The sequence below is a fragment of the Heloderma suspectum genome, chromosome 2, assembly GCF_057233095.1.
Source record: "Heloderma suspectum isolate Gila_16-S chromosome 2, 16-S_ref, whole genome shotgun sequence".
NCBI lineage: Eukaryota > Metazoa > Chordata > Lepidosauria > Squamata > Helodermatidae > Heloderma > Heloderma suspectum.
In genome coordinates this window covers 343,248,045-343,259,065 of record NC_139459.1, presented here as the reverse complement: position 1 = coordinate 343,259,065, position 11,021 = coordinate 343,248,045, and the positions used below count along the sequence as shown (strand labels likewise).

The 11,021-nt window shown below is 44.3% G+C and overlaps 1 protein-coding gene across 1 annotated transcript in view; it reads left to right on the top strand.

The window, feature by feature from the left end:
* The first annotated feature begins 327 nt into the window (after positions 1 to 327).
* The window catches only part of LOC146355296 (uncharacterized), a 71,913-nt gene continuing 61,219 nt past the window's right edge, over positions 328 to 11,021 (top strand). The window contains exon 1 of the mRNA XM_084830433.1: positions 328 to 447. The gene's annotated coding sequence lies outside the window, so the exon portion shown is untranslated. The remainder of the gene's footprint in view (positions 448 to 11,021) is intronic.

Sequence of the window (11,021 nt, the reverse complement as noted above, 5' to 3'; positions counted from 1 at the left end):
AACCAATGTGCTGATGTATTTCGGGGCTTCTGGCTCTTTGGAAATGATTCCAGCCTTAAGCCCGCGCGTTAAATAAAGAATCTCTTTTTCCTTCACTCCGTGATCTCTCTGACTCTGGGTTCTGCAACAATACAGACAACTCTTTTTAGTTTTGGTTTAAAGCGACATGATCCAGTTCTGCACTGTTGCTACAATGACATTAACAGATGCTTGCTAGCTGCTGAAATACTATGGAGCAGGGGAAATGACTCACTGTGCGGAATGCATTTCCCTAAATGAAGCCCATTTCCCAAGTCTGGTAGTCAGCTGACTAGATCAGATGCAAGCAGTTTGGGGTAAGTCAGTTTCCCTTAAGAGCAACTTTTAAAAGAAAAGAAGACGTTTTTCTTCTGTGCAGGAGAGCTGATGTTAAAGGAAGAAGAGCAATTAAGATGAGGTTGTTTTCAGGTCAGTTGTTAACCATATAACATACTACTTTATTATTTACATGTTTAAACAATAAGCTGTGACTCCACTACTAAGTTGCTATGATATAAGGGTTTTCTAAATATTAGGTTGGATTTAGGCTTGGTCATACTTAGAGTAGTCCCATAGAAATCAATGGGATTCAAGTTAGTCACTGCTAGCATTTGCATTTGTTGCACTTATACAAGTTTGTCCTCAGAATTTTTAAAGCTCCCCATTATCTCAAAATCTAGTTGTAAGTGGGGCTTTTCATTTTATTGTCCTATTTTGTTTACATTTTTTGACAACAACAATTAAAACAGCTGTTCTACTGTTCATCTGCTATGGCAAACATGGTACAGTTTTACACCATGCCCTTCTTGTCTGGCCAAATCTGGATGGAGACAGAATGCAGGGTTTGATGGACCTTTGGCCTGATTCAACAAGCCAATTTTATGTTCTCAGAATGATGACTCAGAATACAAGCGCTGCATAACACTGACACCCAATGGAAATTTGCTGCAGCAAATGTATCCTTTCGCTGCTAAACTAGATGATAGCTGAAAACAATGGAAACGGTACACCTAGTGAAAGATTGCAATATAGGTTTATTTATTTCAGATCTGTAGCCTGCCCTGTCTCAAAACTATGGGACAGGTAACAATTCAAAGCTTAACATGGAATTCTGAGCAGGGCCCCTATCTGACAAGCTGGGGGGCGGGGGCAGATAACAATTCAATGCCTAACATGTATGAAGAGGGAATTTTGGCAGGTGTTAATTGGTGCTCCAATTGAAGTATGAATTTGCAACTTTGCAACCAGAGTGTAAAAGACCACAGACTCAGAATTTTCACTGAAACAAATCAGTTTTAATGAGCTCCCGCCTCATATTAAAAACGTGGTTGTTCAGGCAGGCATTTGGGGTGGGGTAGGGTATTTTTTATAATTTTTTTAATGTAGAATTTTATTGTTTTAACTGTTTTGTTGTTGTACATCACCCAGAGTGGCTGGGTGACCAGCCAGATGGGCGAGTAATAAATTAAATAAATAAATAAAATAAAGTTGGTTTATTGATACATAATACCTGAAAATAATAGGATCTTCCTGTGGAAGATAATATTACTCAGAAAATATCATAAATGATCAGAAATTGCACAAGAAAACAAACAATAAAGAACATACATTGGCTGTCACCAATGTTATGAAAGTGTCCCAGCAGGGATACACAATAAATTCCTGTCCTCATTTAACAAGAGCCTGCAATGATCCATTATTATGTCAAATCTTGAATCTTCCTAACTGGATTGTGGATTTCAAATAGCCTGTACATCAATGGTCTTCACTATTTTTCAAGTGGCCAAAAAAACATTTGGCCAAAAAAAAAAAAAAAAAGTGTGACAGTCACATTAACTTACTACTAGGAGAGGTTGGACAGGTACATGTTCACACACACACAAACACACTGGGCAGCAGCAGTGGGGGCAACAGCAATAATAGTAATAGTAGTTATAATAACAATAGTAGTAGTAGTAATAATAATAATGATGATGATGATGTATTTATTTATTTACAACATTTGTATACCGCTCCACATCTAAAACAGATTTTGGAGTGGTGAACATAAAAGCTAAAATGAGAAAAAAGATAAAAAGAATTAAAACACCATATTAAAATTGTTCTTTTAAAAACAGAATACCAATAAAAACGGTGGCTGGTCAGGTAAGGAATGCTTCTTGGAAAAGAGCTGTTCTCGGAAGCTGCTGGAAGCAGCAAAGTGTTGGTGCCTGCCTCACCTCCAGGAGCAGGGAACTGCACAGAAAGGGGGCTGCCACACTGAAGGCTCTTCTCCTGGTGGACTCCAGTTGGGACATAGGTCCATGTGGAACCACCAGAAACATGCCCTCTGATGACCTCAGTGACTGGGCAGGTTGGTAAGGGAGAAGGCGCTCTCTCTCAGGTATCCTGGTCCCAAGTTGTTTAGGGCTTTATACACTAGAACCAGAACTTTGAACCTGGCCCCAGAGGTGAATAGGCAGCCAGCACAGTTCCCTCAGCAAAGGAGGTGCATACTAAAAAGGAGCATCTTCCGACAACAGCTGAGCTGCTGTGTTCTGCGCTAGCTCCAGCTTCTGGACCAGCCTTAAGGGCAGCCCCACATAGAGTGCATTGCAGTAATCCAGCCTTGAGGTTACTAGCACCTGTCCAGGAGAGGCTGTAGTTGGCAAACCAGCCAAAGCTAGTAAAAGGCCATGGCCACTTGGGCCTCCAGCAGCAATGGGAGTGGAGTGGGGGAGTGCGACCCCATCCAGAACAGGCACTGAGCCCAATAAATAATAATAGCAACAACAACCCAGATTGTAGGTGCACCATAATGGCAAGAGCTTTATAGTAAATTCCTCTCCATTCCAAACCTGCCTTCCCCACCCCACTTTTTAAATACAGCATGTTTCTCTCTTCCTCAGCCGCTCTGCAGGTCCAGAACATGTTTCCTGATTCTGGCTACCTGAACCCTGATAAGCTTCACTGATTTATTTTTGGATTTATTTTAACAATCTTTTAGCACGTGCGCACACACACACACACACACACACACAGAGACCACACTATTCTGAATTTTTTTTTATTTCGTGTCCAGATCAAACTTTGCTCTGCCAAAATGTAGCCACCGCCACAGCTTTGTCATTAGCTTGCTGCAGATCGTCAACAGTACAAGACTCCAGCAGTAATCGACACACCATCAGATGCGCTGGGTCCTGGGTTTCTCCATATTCACATAATATATTGTCGTCAGCCAGTAACCCCCACTTAAATAAATTCGTCTTACACCTTGGTACACCCACCCTCATCCTGTTCATTGTCCTCCAAACTATATAAGGGAGAGTATTTCCAGCGGCCATTTCTTCCTTCATTAAAATACTCAAGTTGGTAATCTCATTCCTCCATTTACTTATTCGATTCTGTTATTCGATTCTGTTCTGAGATAAGATGGGCAGTGGGAAAGGAAAGGTGCAGAAACAAGACAAACAATACAAAACCTGCAAGACTAGATTCTCAGAGCATACAAAAGGGGAAAAAATGCTGTGCTTTCAAAAAGAGTAAACTAGGTCTGAAAGTTTTTTCTTCCCGTCTAGACTCTGGTGTGTTGAGGGAGAGAGCCTCTGCTTTGGACTCTGGATGTGGAGGAGGGAAACAATGGGGACCCAGCTCCTGGATATTTGGAGGGAGAGGGACACACACCTCTCACCCTGCAGCTCCAGCAGCAGAGAGGCACAGGAGGAGGCAGGTGAAACAAAGGACTAGCAGCTCACCAAACACCACAGCCAGTGATGCCTCAAGCGCTGTAGCTGCTGGGACAGGAGCGGGGGGGTGGGGGGTGGGGATATATCTGTAGAAACAGTAGCATATATCATGCATGTAATCGAACAATGGTTTGCTCAAGATTTCTTGGTGCATGTCATAACACATGAAGAATAGACAATGTGTAAATACTGTTGGAGGGGCTAGGGCCATGAGTCCCTTAACCTGAGCTTGAAAGGTTAACATGTACCTGAGTGAGAAGAGAGGGGATCTCTGGGAGGTCCTTTTCCTTCTCTCCTGCCTCTGCTCTCTTATCTTCTTCCTTCTTCCTCCTGCAAGTGATGCTGACCATGGAGCTGACCACAGCGGACTTACCTTGAGATGTAAGTTTGTTATATCTCTAGTAACGTCTGTTCCTAACCCACCACTTGAGTGTGTTTTGTCTACATCCGTGGCTACTGACAGGGGGTGGGGAGAAGGGCTGATTCAGTCTTCAAATACAAGATGGATATTGAGATGGACACTGCCATGAAATAATTGCAGTTACACCTTCCATGTTGTTATATTTAATCAGCAAAAGCTTGAGCGTTATATTACTTTGCTCCTCTCCAGGGACCCGACATGTCATTTCAGTTGCTTCTTGAATACACACAAAATATCAGTAGACCTATATGAAGACTGTTATGTTAACACAAAGCTTTGGTGCTGTTTATTTCAGTTAGGATCCTTCAAAATACATAATCAACAATTCCATGAGGATAATCAGTTCAATAAATATTGGGTACTCACAAAGATTCCAGCAGATTCCAGTGTATGGTGGGGGAAAATGTATTTCTTCTGTGGCAAACCAAAAGGTGAGCTCAGCATTAAAATCTCATTTTGAAAAAAGACACTTCTTCAGGACAGAAAACACAAAATAAAACAATGTGACTATTTGCGTGTAACACATACTAGACACACACAACGCAGACAGCATAACATATGGATATGCACATAGAACAAAACATGAATAATTTTGCTAGCTGCAGTTTGTTCCTGTCACTTGCTTGGAGTAATTTCATTTATCTGCAAAGAGAAAAGAAGGAGAATGTTTTGCCATCTTTGCTGAGCAGCTGGTCTGTCATTACTTTTGTTCTCCGGGGGGTATCTGGGAAATTACAGGCTGGTTAGCTTAAAGTCTGTTCTGGGTAAATTGGTTGAAAGCATTACTAAAGATAAAATTTGTAAGCATATAGAAGGACAAGCCCTGCTGAAAAAGAATCAATACGGCTTCCACAAAGGTAAGTCCTGTCTCACTAACCTTTTAGAGTTCTTTGAGAGTGTCAATGAACATGTAGACAGGAGTGATCTGGTAGACATTGTTTACTTGGACTTCCAAAAGGCTTTTGACAAAGTCATAGAATCATAGAATAGTAGGGTTGGAAGGGGCCTACAAGGCCATCGAGTCCAACCCCCTGCTCAATGCAGGAATCCAAGTCTGAGCATCCCTGACAAATGGCTGTCCAGCCTCGTCTTGAAGGCCTCCAGTGTGGGAGAGCCCACCACCTCCCCAGGTAATTGGTTCCATTGTCGTATTGCTCTGACACTCAGGAAGTTTTTCCTGATGTTCAGCCGGAATCTGGCTTCCTGTAACTTGAGCCCATTATTCCGTGTCCTGCACTCTGGGATGATCAAGAAGAGATCCTGGCCTTCTTCTCTGTGACAACCTTTCAAGTACTTGAAGAGTGCTATCATATCTCCTCTCAGTCTTCTCTTCTCAAGGCTAAACATGCCCAGTTCTTTCAGTCTCTCTTCATAGGGCTTTGTTTCCAGTCCCCTGATCATCTTTGTTGCCCTCCTCTGAACCCTCTCCAGTTTGTCTGCATCCTTCTTAAAGTGTGGTGCCCAGAACTGGACACAGTACTCCAGATGAGGCCTAACCAGTGCTGAGTAGAGGGGAACTAGTACTTCCCGGGATTTGGAAGCGATGCTTCTATTAATGCAGCCCAAAATAGCATTTGCCTTTTTTGCAGCCACATCACATTGTTGGCTCATATTCAGCTTGTGATCGACAACAATTCCAAGATCCTTCTCGCTCGTAGTGTGGTTGAGCCACGTATCCCCCATCTTGTAACTGTGCATTTGGTTTCTTTTTCCTAGGTGCAGAACTTGGCATTTGTCCCTATTAAATGCCATTCTGTTGTTTTCTGCCCAGCGCTCCAGTCTATCCAGATCACTTTGAATTTTGTTTCTGTCTTCCAAAGTATTAGCTATCCCACCCAATTTAGTGTCATCTGCAAATTTGATCAGCATTCCCTGCACCTCCTCCTCCAAGTCATTAATAAAAATGTTGAAGAGCACTGGGCCCAGGACCGAGCCCTGCGGTACCCCACTCGTTACCTCTCCCCAGCTTGAGAAGGTCCCATTGATAAGCACTCTTTGAGTCCGATTCTGTAGCCAACTGTGGATCCACCGGATCGTTGTTTCATCTAGCCCACTTTGAGCTAGTTTGCTCATCAGGATATCATGGGGCACTTTGTCGAAAGCTTTGCTGAAGTCGAGGTATATGATGTCTACAGCATTCCCACGGTCTACAAGGGAGGTGACTTGATCAAACAATGAGATCAGATTTGTCTGGCAGGACTTGTTTTTGACAAATCCATGTTGGCTTCGAGTAATCACGGCATTGTTGTCAAGGTGCTCCCAGATGGATTGCTTTATGATCTGCTCCAGAATTTTCCCAGGGATTGATGTCAGACTGACTGGTCTGTAGTTCCCAGGTTCCTCCTTTTTACCCTTTTTGAAGATAGGGACAATGTTAGCCCTCCTCCAGTCATCTGGCACTTCCCCCGTCCTCCATGATTTATCAAAGAGAATAGACAGAGGTTCTGAGAGTTCTTCTGCCAGTTCCTTTATGACTCTAGGATGCAGTTCATCTGGCCCTGGAGATTTGAACTCATTCCAAGTAATGAGGTGTTCCTTGACCATATGCCTGTCGATCTCAAGCTGCAATCCTGCCCCTTCAGCCTGTACTTCACCTTTGCCAGGGGGGTCATAGACCCTCTTTTGGGAGAAGACTGAGCCAAAGTAGGAATTGAGCACCTCTGCCTTTTCTTTGTCATCTGTTATCATTTTTCCATCCTTATTTAATAGCTGAACCACCATTTCTTTCCTCTGCCTTTTACTATGCAAGTAGCTGAAGAAAGCCTTTTTGTTGTTTTTAACATCCCTCCCTAACCTCAGCTCATTCTCAGCTTTAGCCTTCCTGGCGCCATCCCTGCAATTCTGTGCTATCTGCCTGTACTCTTCCTTTGTTACTTGGCCTTCTTTCCACTTCCTATATGTGTCCTTTTTTGTTTTCAGGTCATCCCTAAGCTTTTTGTGAAGCCACACTGGCTTCTTCTGTTGTCTTCCACCTTTTCTTCTTGTTGGAATTGCTTGTGATTGTGCCTTGAGAATTTCCTATTTTAAAAGCTCCCACCCATCTTGGACTCCTTTTCTCGTTAGCGTCGCTTGCCATGGGACCTTACTGATCATTGTTCTGAGTTTATTAAAATCAGCTTTCCTAAAATCCAGGGTACGCGTTTGACTACACTCGGCTTTTGCTTCCCTTAGAACCAAGAACTCAAGTACAACATGGTCACTTTCCCCCAGAGTTCCTGTAACTGCTACTTTATCCACTAAGTCATCTCTGTTGGTTAGGATCAAGTCAAGGATAGCCGATCCTCTAGTTCCTTCCTCTACTTTCTGTAGGAGGAAGTTATCCGCCACACAAGTCAGGAATTTCCTGGAGGAGCCATGTTTTGCAGAATTTGTCTCCCAACAAATATCGGGGAAATTGAAGTCCCCCATTACTACTACATCATGCTTCCTTCAAACATTGGCTATTTGCTTTTCAAAAGTGTCATCCTTGTCTTCTCCTTGATTGGGTGGCTGGTAGTAGACTCGGACCACCAGGTTCCTTTTATTCTTTGCTCCATTTATTTCAACCCAGATGCTCTCGATGGGGCTACCAAGCTCCTCCTCCTGTCTTTCTGTGCAGAGATATGTATTTTTCACATACAGTGCAACCCCACCTCCCTTTCTGTTCTTCCTGTTCTTTTTGAACAAGTTATATCCTTCAATTGCTGTATTCCAGTCATGAAAGTCATCCCACCAAGTCTCAGTTATACCTATCAAGTCATAATTTCCCTCTTGTATTAAGAGTTCAAGTTCGTTCTGTTTGTTTCCCATACTCTGGCCATTAGTATATAGACATCGAAGACCATGTGCTTCATAGTCTGGCTTTCTTCCTACACATGTCTGAAGACTATTATTGGGCGCTATCAGAGCTGTTCTCTCCATTGCAGTGCATGCGCCTATGTCCACTGTTACCCCCAACATTACATCTCCCTTCCCCGTAGGATTCAGTTTAAAGCCCTCCTGATGAAGTTCTTCATGCTGTGGCCAAACACATTCTTCCCAGCCTTTGTGAGGTGCAACCCATCCCTAGCCAACAGCCCATCTTCCTGGAAGTATAGCCCGTGGTCCCTCTCTCGTCGGCACCACCTTCGTAGCCAGTCATTCACCTGGAGTATTTTTCGTTCCCTTTCTATCCCTCTTCTAACTACTGGAAGGATGGATGAGAAAACTATCTGGGCCCGAAGTTCTTGAGTTTCCTTCCCAAAGCTTCAAAGTCTGACGTGATCTCTTCGTAGCTCCGCTTGGCGGTATCATTTGTTCCCACATGGATGAGAAGAAAGGGATACCTGTCAGTGGGCTTTATGAGCGCAGGCAACCTTTCAGTCACGTCTCTAATCTGTCCTCCCGGGAGACAACATACCTGGTGAGTCCATGGGTCTTCGCGACATACTTGGGTCTCGATCCCACGCAGCAAGGAGTCTCCCACTACTACCACTCTTCTCTTCTTCTTCTTGTAGGCCTGGTTTTCATCACCTGTGTTTGACTGACCTTTAGCCTCTTGCTCACTCTCATGCAGGTTCCCCTGTGATTCTTCCTCTGCAGGCTGTCCTCCAGTCTCATCTGCAAGTACCTGGAATTGGTTCCACAGCTCCACTGCTTCCACTGGTGCAGAGTGGCGTCTAGTTCTTCTTCTCCTAACTGTCACCGTTTTCCAAGGAGTATCCTCTATTCCATTTTTCTTCACCTCAGCATTTCCCACTGCCTCATCTTGCTGTTGCTCTTCAAGCTTCTGGTCTGCCCTTTGCTGCTGTAGTTCCCCCATTCTGTCCAAGAACTCTTCATGTTCTCTTATTCCCCGGAGGGTCGACAGTCGCCGCTCCAGTCCACTTACTTTTTCCTCCAGCAGCATGATCAACTTGCACTTGTTGCAGGTGTAGGCCATGTTGTTCTCAGGCAAGAAAACAAACATTGCACACACCTTGCAGGTCACCACCACTGGAGAGCCTTGTCCTTCCATAGCCTCTTTTCCCTTTTTGTGTCTAGCTTTGTGATTGTTCTAGACTAGCCTGTGCCTGCTCCTCTACTCAGTAGAGGTTAAAAGCAGAGTCCCACTGGTGTGGAAGTGTGTGTTACAAGACAAATAAATGAAAAAAAGTTAGTAAAAAAAAAATGTTAGGGGCCTCCCCCTTGACCTCCCCTGCCGAACTCCCCTGGCCAACTCCTGTTTACTCCCCCTGTTTGCTCGCTCTGGTCGCTTGCTCTCTGGGAGCTTGCTTGCTTCTGTAGTCCCTGGACCAACTGGAGCAGCTTCCTCTGCTCTTCTCAGCTGGGAGGCGGGAAAGTCCCTCACCAAAGACTCCTGAGCAAACTCAGCAGCTATGGAGTAAGAGGAGAGATCCTCTTATGGATCAGGAACTGGTTAAAGAACAGAAAGAAACTGGCATTCGCTGCCACAAGACATAGTGATGGCCACCAATTCAGGTGGCTTTAAAAAGGGGTTAGACAAATTCCTGGATAAAGCTATCAATGACTACTAGTCCTGATGGCTATACGCTACCTCCAGTATCAGATGTACACCCGTTGCTGGGGAACATGGGTGGGAGGGTGCTGTTCCACTCATGTCCTGCTTGTGGGTTTCCCATGTGCACCTGGTTGGCCACTGTGTGAACACAATGCTGGACTAAATGGACCCTTGGCTCATCCAGCATAGCTGCTCTTATGTTCTTATGTTCATACAGGGGGAGGGGGAATGGAGGACTCCAGTCCCCCCACTCCTCAGCTATTTCTCCCCTTCCTCCTGGAGACTTTACCAGGGGTTCTGTTTCCCAGGAAGAGAGGGAAAAGCCAGGCACCCACATGGAATCCTAATCGCACATCCTTGCATGTGTGCATGTAAAGCACATGAAGGATTAAATGTAACAGCGAGTGCGGCCACACTTATGGCCCTGCTCCTGGACATTCCTACATTGCCACGGACATCGGAAGTTAGGCTTCCACTCAAAACTTGATTAATGACGATCTGAAAAGCATGTTTTACATAGACCTTTGTGGTTTTCTGCTACAGTTTTTTAAAAAAAATATATGGTTTACTGAGGTGGATGGGACAAACAACGAAAAAAGAGTAATAGCAGATTTCGTTTTAACACCATGCAAACTAATATAATTCTTTCCCGAAATTAATCAATTTCTATTTAAAGAAAAAAATATATAGCAAACTCTCGCGCGCTTTTAAAAATGACAGTACCTAGGTGAGTGGGACCCGTTACCTGACTCGGGCAAGGTAGATCCCTGTGGCAGACCCCTGACAACTCCTGAGGTCTCCCAGCCGCAGCAGCACCTCATGCGCAGGGGATCCTTTTGTGTCCCCTTATGTTTATGTTGCTGAAATCCTTTTCTCGCTTATGGCCAATGACCTACAGGGCAGTGGACGATCCTGGCCAGAAGTCGCTCTTTTTGGAAAAATGGAGATAAAAGAAGTACCGAACAAACAAATGGGCGTGAAGAGACCAGTAGGTGGACCACATCTCCAAGAAGTGTCTTCATTAACTGGCCTCAACCGGGCTCTCAGCGGAAGCTTAGTCCGAAGGAAGTTCTCCGGGGTTCAAGGGGGGCTCGATCCCCGGTCAGTATGTAGGGGAGTGTAAGTGCATACATCGTCAATCTAGACTGAGGCGGCAATCCTATTCACACTTGCCTGGGAGTAAGTCTCCTTGAACTAAGATATAATTAGGGCGCAATCTTATCCATGTTGGGGCAGGAAAAAAAGTCCAACAACTCCCAGCCAATCATGCAGTCTTAGGTACCTTAGCGCCCAGAAGCTTGCAGCTCCCCCTCTGTGTATTTTTGCAATTATTAATGGAATAAAACTAAAGCATTTATACTTTTAACTTTCAGAAATA